We start from the raw sequence: 9861 nt of genomic DNA, 5'->3' as shown, positions 1-9861 counted from the left end.
AGAAAAAGGTGGGGAATGGAGAAATTTGCCGTACTGTTTTCTTCAGAATTTTTAATATCTGGACTTGTAGTTGATTTATCTCCAACCATCACAAAACAAAATTAGCACATCACTTCATAAAACTGCTACAGTGCCAAAATGTCATCTGGCTTTGATTGTAACATATGGTGTTGTGGCTGTCAAGATCTGACAGTCCTATCAGCTAAACAAAATGGAAATAAGGCCGAAAGAGTAGTGGCTGAAATAGTTTCCAATTTTGACAAATTGACTAATACCCAGGATGAGTTGTGCCTAATTCCTTAAAGTACAATCTCATTTCAGCTTGTGCCTAGAGATGCTAAGGAAAGTAAATTTTTTTTTTTTTAAGATTTTATTTATTTATTGGACAGAGAGAAACACAGCGAGAGAGGGAACACCAGCAGGGGGAGTGGGAGAGGGAGAAGCAGGCTTCCCGCTGAGCAGGGAGCCCAATTCGGGGCTCCGTCCCAGGACCCTGGGATCATGACCTGAGCCGAAGGCAGATGCTTAACCGACTGAGCCACCCAGGCGTCCCAGGAAAGTAAATTTTGAACTACACTTCAGTTTACTTTTAGAAAATGTAAAATACTGAAAGCTGGATTACACAGGATATAGAAACTCTAAAGCAATAATTAATGTTTTAAAAATATTCATTTCTTTACTAAATTATAATAATTGATAAATTTTTTATTTTTGCTGCCTTTTTTAAGAAATATAAAAATTAAGGTAGCAGGAAGCAAAAATGTAGGCATGATAGTTTTTATCAACCATTAGATATTATCTAATGAATCATTGTACAGTGGAGGGAAAATCGTGTTACTGTTACAGTATTGAAATTTAGCATATGTGTTGCTAACAGTTGTATAGTTGTATCAGGTGTGAGAATTTGAAACTTAGGAAAAATATATGAAATCAACTTAATGCCTTTTTTCTATTTGTATAATAAAACTGTGGGATAATTTTTGTTCTTAGAAGAAAACATCACTAAATCATCAGGAAGAATTAACTGGGTTTTAAAAGATTTGAAACCATTTAGATAAAAAGTACTATAAAACTTATAAATTATATTTTATTTTCAGTTTGCTTATGTCATCAATCAAAAGTCAATTCATTCTTTAAAAGTTATACTAAACTGAATGGTAAGTAAAATTTCTCAGTTCTTTACTATGTATATGAAAAAATATTTGCTCCTTTAGTGAAGAAATAGTTGAGCATTATGGAGATTAGGAAAGTACAGTGAGGTGATTTAGTCTTTATCTTGTGGCCATTCGGCAGAATTGTGTTGGCTGATAAGACAGAAAACTCAAATACTGAATCACAAATGTCATCAAGAGTAAATGAGAATGAAAAATAAGTATATGAAAGCTTAAGTAAGTAGAGACCAGAAGCATCTCTAAAGGAGATGAGTGAAATTATAGGGGTATGATCAAAGCCCATCATTCACAAAATCACTCCAATTAAAATAGATACATAGTATAATCAGTGCAGAAAATTTTGAAAGTAACCATAGTAAATTACAGTGTAAGGAAAAGCATTGGGCAGTATTCCAATAATAAAGCACTTGAAAAAGATTTATGGTAAAGAGTTCACTTGAATTAAAACCTAAAACAAAAAATTGGTATGGAAATTCTTAAATTTAATGTGCAAAAATTGGCACATGGAGAAATTCAATTCTTCAATAAATGATATGCCCACAACTGTTAAGATTCTAATTTTTTTAATGTTTATTACATTATGTTAGTCACCGTACAGTACATCCCTGGTTTCTGATGCAAGGTTCGATGATTCATTAGTTGCGTATAACACCCAGTGCACCATGCAATACGTGCCCTCCTTACTACTCATCACCAGTCTATCCCATTCCCCCACCCTCCTCCCCTCTGAAGCCCTCAGTTTGTTTCTCAGAGTCCATAGTCTCCCATGCTTCACTCCCCCTTCTGATTACCCCCCTTTCTTTATCCCTTTCTTCCCCTACCGATCTTCCTAGTTCTTATGTTCCATAGATGAGAGAAACCATATGGTAATTGTCTTTCTCTGCTTGACTTATTTTACGTAGCATTATCTCCTCCAGTGCCGTCCATGTTGCAGCAAATGTTGAGAACTCGTTCTTTCTGATAGCTGAGTAATATTACATTGTATATATGGACTGCAGCTTCTTAATCCAGTCATCTGTTGAAGGGCATCTCGGCTCCTTCCACGCTTTGGCTATTGTGGACAATGCTGCTATGAAACAAAAACAATTTTTAAAATTTTTTTTCACTATACAGTAAAGTTAACCTTCGTCTTTCCCCCTTCGGTGTATAGTTCTATGAATTTGAACACAGGCGTGCGTTTGCCTAATACCATCCCAATCAGGATTCTGAATAGTTCTATTCCCTTAAAAATTCCCATATAGTTACATTCTATTTCCCACACCATGGATCCGTTCTCTCGGTCTATTCTGATCTTTTCCAAAAATGTCATATACGTGGGATTATATAGTATGCAGCCTTTAAAACTGGATTTTTTTCACTCAGTGTAACATCTTTGAGAACCATCAAAGTGTGCAGAAGCTTTTTATCTTGATGAAGTCCCACAAGTTCATTTTATCTTTTTTCTCTTGCCTTTGGAGATGTGTCATGAAAAAGGTTGCTTTGGCCAATGTCGTAGAGGTTGTTGCCTATGTTGTCCTAATTTTGACATGAAAATTGAGTGAGGATGCTCACTGCTAGTGGAGACATTTCATTGGTATAGCAGTTCTGTCCAAATTCAATATATTTGCTTCATAATACTTATTAGCATTATTAGCACAAGTATGATAATCATTTGCTGCTGTCTTCACTCTGATTATTTTTAGTTTCTTCATCCCTTGCAGTTGAACAAAAGATTTTCCATATGAAACATTAGAGTTACAAAGGCAAAAGAGTCTAAAGAGGGATATGGAATAAGCAAGGTAAGCAACTTTTTATATCCCATTTCTATAGATTTCCAAAATCTAAGGCATTTCCATATTATAGTATCAATATAAAAACATGCCAAGGCCAAGTATATCTTTATTAAAAATGATAGGTTTTTGCTGCATTAGTACAGACATTTGAGAATTACTATAAACATGTATGTAAGCCTTTTCCATAATTTTAATGGGGGCACAGTTAATACTTTGCAATTTTTACATGTATCTTTAATAAGTCCCCTCCCCCCCTTTTGGCCTTCAGAATTCAATTTCTTGTAAAAGTATATTTTGCTGAGTAGGCTTTAACTTTAATTTTGTGGTTGTTCACTTTTTGCACAGCTTCGTTAATATGCCCAGAGGCCATTATATTGTGACCAATTTTAGAAATTGAAGCACAAATATTATAAAAATATACATTGGTGATTTTACATTCATTCTTCCTTCCTGCTTGTACAATCAGTATTGCAATATATTAAACAATAAAATTGTGGAAGAGTTGGAAGGAAACTTAGGAGTCCTCTAGTTCGGCCTCCCACCCAAAATCAGTCCAGAGTTTCCAACAGGGAGTCACCAAATTACAGCTGAAATTCCTAATGAGAAAACATTCTACCCCATAAATCTTTCTGTTTTAAGTAGTTCTAATTGGCCGTTTTTTTCCTATTCGTGAATTAGGATATCTCCCTCTTACTACATGTTGGTCCTACAGTTTTCACTCCCGTTACAAAAGCTGTTTTGTCTCTTGCCAAGTCTCTTTTCTAGGCTTAGCATCCCGAATCCCTTACTCTTCGAAAGACAATTTCCAAAGACTTCACCATTATTTGTCATTTGGATGTACCCAAATTTGCCAAAGTCCCTCTTAAAATGTCATTTAAATAAGTTTGGGTGCTTTTGTCTATAACTTAAAAGAAAACCCACCTAAAAGTAGTGATACCTTGAAGTTTTAAATAGAAGTGGTTTATTGTTTAATATTACAAAACAATACATCTGGAGATAGGGTGGCTCTAGACGCTCACTGATGTTAGCAAGGATTCTAGGCTTTCATTTCTGTCATCAGTGCAGGGCGTTTTAGCCTCATGCTTACCTTCCTGTGGTTGTAAGGTGTCACAGCCAACTCCAAGAAAACCTCTACACAGTCACACCCATAGGCAAGGGGGAAGAGGGTGTTTTTCCTCTTTTCCTTTTAAATAAGACTCAGAAATTCCTCAATAGATGCGCCCTTATATCCTATATTGAAATACATCGCATTCCTGCCTAAACCACCACTAGCTAAACTTGACCACTTTCAGGGCTTCCCTGAATATGTGGCCTCACAGAGGTGAGAACTTGGTTAAAAGGGGCTCTGCCTACCAGACTGTAGGAGAAGCAGATGGATTTGAGTAGGGAATCAACAGTACTAGTCACTGAAGCCAAATACTTCCCACCGTGAGGTCTGACTGGTGCATGCAATGGGATTTACTAACACAAAATGTGCTTAAAAACTAGTACATGACAGGCAGAGGGCCTGGTGTTAGGATACCAGCTACGTATTCCTGCCCACATGGATTCAGTCTGGTGGGGGAGATTCACAAGTAAATTTCAGTTTCAATATGATGTGTTACGTGCCATGATAAGTGCATGTAACCCAGGGATCAGAATGCTCCCCAGAGGAGATGTCATCTAAGCCAAAGTCTGAAAGAAGTATCAATTGACCAGAGAAGTTTTCAGCAGAGAACAGGTTGGAGATGAGTATACATATATTGGAGCTTGGTTGCTTTCAGGAGAACCGCACTACTAGTCCAGATGCTTCTTTTTAGGGTAGTCCAAGAGTATTTACTTGGTTTTCAAGACATTTTCTCCTTCCATATGTAATTTGTGCTGATTTGTAACCGTCAGGACTTTTCCATTCATGCGCATAACTGTTGATTTAGGTCTCCTATCCTGAATATTTGTAATTTATTTCTTGAACCTGAACGTAAGTCTTTCCATTTACCTCATTCATTTAAGCCCAATTAGGCCAGGAGTGAGCACAATTTTTTTCTGTAAAGAGCTAGATAGTATTTTTTTTCCTTTAAATTCAATCAGCCAACATATAGTAGTACATCATTAGTTTCAGATGTAGAGTTCACTAATTCGTCAATTGCATATAACACCCAGTACTCATCATGTCATGTGCCCTTTTTAATGCCCATCACCGAGCTACCCCATTCCCCCACCCAATTACCCCATCCCCCCATCCACCTCCCCTCCAGCAACCCTGTTTGTTTCCTATAGTTAAGAGACTCTTATGGTTTGTCTCCCTCTCTGATTACTTCCCATTCAGTTTTCCCTCCCTTCCCTTATGATCCTCTTCACTGTTTCTTATATTCCACATATGAGTGAAACCATATGGTATCTGTCTTTCTCTGATTGACTTATTGCACTCACCATAATACCCTCCAGTTCCATCCCCGTGGATGTAAATGGTAAGTATTCATCCTTTCTGATGGCTGAGTAATATTCCATTGTGTGTGTGTGTGTGTGTGTGTGTGTGTGTGTGTATACATACATACCACATCTTTATCCATTCATCTGTCGATGGACATCTGGGCTCTTTCCACAGTCTGGCTATTGTGGACATTGCTGCTATAAACAGTGGGGTGCAGGTGCCCCTCCAGATCACTGCATTTTGTATCTTTGGGGTAAATACCTAGTAGAACAATTGCTGGATGATAGAGTAGTTCTATTTTCAACCTTTTGATGAACTTCCATATGTCTTCCAGAGTGGCTGTAATAGCTCACATTCCCACCAACAGTGTAAGAGGGCACCCTTTGTCCACATCCTCGCCAACATTTGTTCTTTCCTGTCTTGTTAATTGTAGCCATTCTGACTGCTGTGAGGTGGTATCTCATTGTGGTTTTGGTTTATATTTCCCTGATGCCGAGTGATGTGGAGCATTTTTTCATGTGTCTGTTGGCCATTTGGATGTCTTTTTTGGAGAAATGTCTATTTATGTCTTCTGCCCATTTCTTGACTGGATTATTTGTTCTCTGGATGTTGAGTTGGATAAATTCTTTACAGATCTTTATCTGATATGTCATTTGCAAATATCTTCTCCCATCCCAGAGGTTGCCTTTTAGTTTTGTTGACCTTTCCTTTGCTGTGCAGAGGTTTTTATCTTGAAGTCCCAATAGTTCATTTTTGCTTTTGTTTCCCTTGCCTTTGGAGATGTGTCTAGCAAGAGGTTGTTGTGGCCAAGGTTGAAGAGGTTGATGCCTGTGTTCTCCTCTAGGATTTTGATAGATTCCTGTCTCACATTTAGGTCTTTCATCCATTTTGAGCTTATTTTTGTGTGTGGTGTAAGAAAATGGTCCAGTTTCATTCTTCTGTACATGGCTGTCCTATATTCCCAGCAGCATTTATTGAAGAGGCTGTCCTTTTTCCATTGCATCTTCTTTCCTGCTTTTTCAAAGATCAGTTGACCATAGAGTTGAGGGTCCATTTCTGGGCTCTCTATTCTGTTCCATTGATCTATGTGTCTGTTTTTGTGCCAGTGATGATTACAGCTTTGTAATATAGCTCGACATCCAGCATTGTGATGCCCCCAGCTTTGGTTTTCTTTTTCAGCATTCCTTTGGCTCCTTGGGGTCTTTTCTGGTTCCATGCAAATTTTAAGATTGTTCCAGGGGCACCTGGGTGGCTCAGTCATTAAGCGTCTGCCTTAGGCTCAGGGCGTGATCCCAGAGTCCTGGGATCGAGCCCCACATCGGGCTCCTCCGCTGGGAGCCTGCTTCTTCCTCTCCCATTCCCCCTGCCTGTGTTCCCTCTCTCACTCGCTGTCTCTCTCTCTCTCAGATAAATAAATAAAATCTTAAAAAAAAAAAAAAAAGATCGTTTGTTCCAGTTCCGTGAAAAATGTCGGTGGTATTTTGATAGGGATTGCATTGAATGCGTAGATCACTCTGGGTAGCATAGACATTTTAACAATATTTACTCTTCCAAACCATGAGCATGGAATGTTTTTCCATTTCTTTGTGGCTTCCTCAATTTCTTTCATAAGTGTTCTATAGGTTTTAGATTACTGATCCTTTACCTCTTTGGTTAGGTTTATTCCTAGGTATTTTATGGTTTTGGGTATAATTGTAAATGGGATCAATTCCTTAATTTCTCTTTCTTCTGTCTCATTGTTAGTGTACAGAAATCCAGCTGATTCCTGTGCATTGATTTTGTATCCTGCCACGTTGCGGAATTCCTCTATGAATTCTAGCAATTTTGGAGTGGAATCTTTTGGGTTTTCCACATAGAATATCATGTCATCTGTGAAGAGTGAGAGTTCTTTGCCAGTTTGAATGCCTTTTCTTTTTGTTGTCTGATTGCTGAGGCTAGGACTTCTGGTACTATGTTGAACAACAGTGGTGACAGTGGTCATCCCTGCTGTGTTCCTGACCTTAGGGGAAAAGCTGTCAGGTTTTCCCCACTGAGAATGATAGTCAATGATTTTCATAGATGGCTTTTATGATATTGAAGTATGTTCCTTCTATCCCTACACTGTGCAGAGTTTTAATAAAGAAAAGATGCTTTATTTTGTCAGATGCTTTTTCTGCATCAGGAAGATCATATGGTTCTTGTTCTTTCATTTATTAATGTGATATATCACATTGATTTGTGGATGCTGAAGAGGATGTTGAAGCACCCTTGCAGCCCAGGAATAAATCCCACTTAGTCATGGTGAAGAATCCTTTTAATGTCCTGTTGTATCCTATTGGCTAGTATCTTGGTGAGAATTTTGGCATCCATGTTCATCAGGGATATTGGTCTGTAATTCTCCTTTTTGGTGGGGTCTTTGTCTGGTTTTGGGATCGAGGTGATGCTGGCTTCATAGAAAGAGGTTGGAAGTTTTCCTTCGGTTTTATTTTTTGAAACAGCTTCAGAAGAATAGGTATTACTTCTTCTTTGAATGTTTGGTAGAATTCCCCTGGGAAGCCATCTTGACCTGGACTCTTGTTTTTGGGAGTTTTTTGATTACTGCTTCAATTTCCTTGCCGGTGATGGGTCTGTTGTTTTCGATTTCTTCCTGTTTCAGGTTTGGTAGTTTATACATCTTTAGGAATGCATCCATTTCTTCCAGATTGCCTAATTTATTGGCATATAGTTGCTGATAATATGTTCTTGAAATTGTTTTTATTTCCTTGATGTTGGTCGTGATCTCTCCTCTTTCATTCATGATTTTATTAATTTGGGTCCTTTCTCTTTTTCTTTTTCTCGATCTTATTAATCCTTTCAAAGAACAAACTTCTGGTTTCGTTGATCTGTTCTACTTTTCTTTTGGTTTCTAGTTCATTGATTTTTGCTCTCATCTGTATTATTTCTCTTCTCCTGCTTGGTTTGGGCTTTATTTGCTGTTCTTTCTCCAGCTCCTTTAGGCGTAGGGTTAGCTTGTGTATTTGAGACTTTTCTAGTTTCTTGAGAAAGGCTTGTATTGCTATCTACTTCCCAAAAGCTAGATAGTATTTTGCGGGCTGTGTTTTCTCTGTGGGAGCTACTCAACTCTGCCACTATAGAGTGAAAGCAGCCATGGACTATGTAAAGGAGTGGACATGGCTATGTTCCAGTAAAGCTTTATAGAAGGAGGTACTTGGCCATCGTCTGTCAACCCTGATTTAAACCTAGACTACCTGTGTTATTCTAGTCCCGGGATAACTTAAACACAGCACAGGAAAGTGAGATTCTATATGTCTTCCTAGTCAGTCTTGCATAGAGATGCTGCCTGAGAAAGAAGTGAGACAATGTGTAATTAATCGGTAATTAAATGGTTGTATTAACCATACGACTTGATCAGAGTCAGTAGACAAAGTACATTCCCAGATACTTAAGCTCACAAGTTTGTTCAACATTTATATTTACAATCCCTTCCTTAGTTATCTCTCTTACTTCTACCCACATTCCCAAGCAGTGCCTTTATGGCTGACCAAACAGGTTTATCCCCTCATTGTCATTATATTAGAGGGGCTTGGTGCCTTTGACAAACTGTTTTGTCCCTTTCCAATCCTTCCTTGGTGATAACTCTACTGCTGTTAAGTTTTCTTCCAGAGTATGCATGTCCCTATGGTCAAAAATATGTGAAAACCTAGGGCACTGATGGCATTCGTTGTTTGACTGACCTCCCACGTTTCACCCTCTGTATTGGGTTTTTATTGCTGCCCTAACAAACTACCACAGAGTTATTATTTCGCAGTGGAGTAGGTCAGAAGTCTGGGTATGGTGTGGCTCAGCTGGGTCCACGTCTTAGGGTGACGCAAGCCGAAATGAAGGTGTCAGCAGGGCTGCATTTCTTTCTGGAGTCTTTGGGGTGAATCTGCTTCCAGGCACATTCAGTTTGTTGACCAAAATCAGTTCCTTGCACTTTTAGGGCTGCAGTCTCCTTTCCCTGCTTACTGCCTTTCTCAGCTGAGAATTGTTCTCAGCTTCTAGAGGTCACCACATTCTTTAGCTTGGGACACCCTTTCTCTGTGTTCAATGTCAGTAACAGCAGGTTGGGCCTTTCTCACACTTCACATCTCTCTGACCTCTCCATTCTGTCTCATCTCTTCTGTCTCTACCTGGAGAAAGATCACCACTTATAAGGGCTCCTGTGAATAGTTTGGGCTCACTTCGACTATACAGACTAATCTCTCTGTTTAAAGGTTGGGGACCTTAATTATATCTGCAGCGTCCCTTTTGCCATGGAAAACACTGTAAAGTTCTGGGGAGGGAAGTGAATCTTTGCAGGTCATTATTTCACCTATCACAACTATCTTGTAGTTTTGGTTCCTCTCTTTCTTTTCCTCCCTTCTTCCCTCCCTCTTCCCCCTCCCCTTTCCTTCCTTCCTTCCTTCCTTCCTTCCTTCCTTCCTTCCTTCCTTCCTTCCTTCCTTCCTTCCTTCCTTCCTTCCCTTTCTTGCATCCAAGTAAACTC

This window comes from Ursus maritimus, unplaced genomic scaffold, assembly GCF_017311325.1.
Source record: "Ursus maritimus isolate PB19 unplaced genomic scaffold, ASM1731132v1 scaffold_21, whole genome shotgun sequence".
Taxonomy (NCBI): Eukaryota; Metazoa; Chordata; class Mammalia; order Carnivora; family Ursidae; genus Ursus; species Ursus maritimus.
Note: the sequence above shows the minus strand (reverse complement) of the source record.